Genomic DNA, 2126 nt, shown 5'->3' on the forward strand with positions numbered 1-2126 from the left:
CACTCTTCAACAGAAGTTGGCTTACACAGCATCAGCAGTCATTGTGTGCGGCCTAAGATGAGAGAAAACGGAGGGAGCTGCTGCCTGCTGCCTGCTGCCTGCTGCCTGCTGCAGGGACGGCAAACAGCAGCTGGATAAATTCTTCATACTTTATGGGGATAAAATTTGTTTTTGACTTCCTGTCTATGTCTATCCCACATCTTCCTCCCATGCTCACAACTTCTCACACAGTTGCCTGTTAATTAGCTCGCTTGTTACCTACCCGAAGTGATCAGCCACATTTGCTAGCTAGCAAACATGGTATATGGTCTGGCCTGGCCTTACACTTTACAACATTTTTCTAATTTATTAACTCATACGGCCCGACGGCTCGTCCACGGGTCCATCAGAAGGGTCTGAACATGCTCTGACAGGGTAAAGACTTAAAACGTATGTCAATATAGACAGGCTGTACCTCGTTAGATTGGTTAGAGCCTGTAGAATTCAAATATTCAGTTCATTTTGAGCTAACCATAAGTACATTTATCAATATCTACCAGCATTGTGTACCAGCTGAGAGTAGTTTAGATGTGTAGAAGTCCGATTCTCGGTCCATTCCTCCGTTATTTGTACTCCTTTAGTCCGTAAGGGTCCACAGATCACAAAAATCAAGAAGGTTTCTTCATGAAAGTATTCCGGGTTATATATATTGTCGTAAGAAATCCAAAGTAGATGACCGAGCAATTATCGGCTGCTGTTCCCTCTTCTCTATTCTCTCTCTTTCTCTGTCTCTCTCTTCTGCAGCGGGTCTGCTGTTTTTTGTTAGCTTTTCGGCTACAAAATGGAGGCCACCCTGTAAAGATCCAATCAGATTTCACCTCAATGGCATCAGGAGAAAAGCAGCCTAACCAAGCGTAAGACGTGATGACGTCTTTTTTCTTCAGAAAAAGCTGTTTTTTTCACAGCTTCTCTCTACCAATCAGAGTGGGGGGTGGAGTCAGCTCTGTTTACAATTGTTCGAAAAGTTTTCTTAGGCATGAAAATGCTTCAATATGGTTTCTATTATTTCATATTAAAGAGTTAAAGCGCATTTCTCCCAGTTTCCTTTTTATGGGTGGCAGTGATAAAAAGAACTGTAAAGTTCTATTAAACTATTAGGCCTAGAGGCCTTGAAGCTTCACAGAGCAGTTACTGTTACTGTTCTTGGTGAGTGCAACCCGTAGAACTGAGGGGTTCTGCATTCACTTGCAGCATGAGATGAACTGACATTTCTGCATTTTGGTTTTCATACCGTTTAAGCAAATGAGATGTAAGCTAACTTGTCAAGGCTACTGAATGCCTTATACTCCTTGTGCCTACGCAGGTAATCCCAAGCCAGGCATGTGCTCTGCCCAGAAATAGGCCTTCTTCACTTTAAGTGCTGCTGCCACTCAGAGTAACTGAGGTACATTTCCTCATTCTTGTCCAGGAGCAGCAGGTAATCAGCCAGCTCCTTGGGCGAGGTGAAGTTGTCCACATGGATGAAGGCGTCTCCCTGGATAAAGTTCTTATAGTTGTTTCCCCCTGCTTTCAGCCTATATGCCAAGTTAAGCTAACGCACCTTTGGTTTTTGCTATTTATTTGCTGTACCAGCACGAGACTGGTATTAATCTTCTGATATAACTCTTGGCAAGTAAAGAAGTATATATGCCAAAATGTCAAACTATTATTTTTAAAGTGAGCAACAATCAGTTTTTTATTGGAAAAATGGTTTCATCGTCAAATTATTTCTAACTATTACTATCAAATACATCATGAGCTCTATCTTTACAAAAAAAAAGTTCATACTTCCTTCGTGTTTACTCATTTATCCATATCTTTATTTTTTTGACACTATCAGACATCTACAGTTAAAACACAACATTTGGCAAAATACATTGATTTGGCAAAAAACTTGTACTGATTGACTCACTGATCATTTCAGTGAACTGGCAGAAAATGAGCATTTTTGGAGAAATCTTCATGTTCGACCACACATGAAGATTTCGTCCTACTCAGTATACAGTGTTTTTAAGGACTCCAGCAATATCAGTGCCAGGTCAGACAGTATCCAGAGACATCCTGATTCACTCTCTGGTGCTGTGACACACTCACAGAATCAGACGGGG

Source organism: Seriola lalandi, unplaced genomic scaffold (genome assembly GCF_002814215.2).
Source record: "Seriola lalandi dorsalis isolate HSWRI2012SDOR001 ecotype SW California unplaced genomic scaffold, Sedor1 jcf7180002053102, whole genome shotgun sequence".
Classification (NCBI taxonomy): Eukaryota; Metazoa; Chordata; class Actinopteri; order Carangiformes; family Carangidae; genus Seriola; species Seriola lalandi.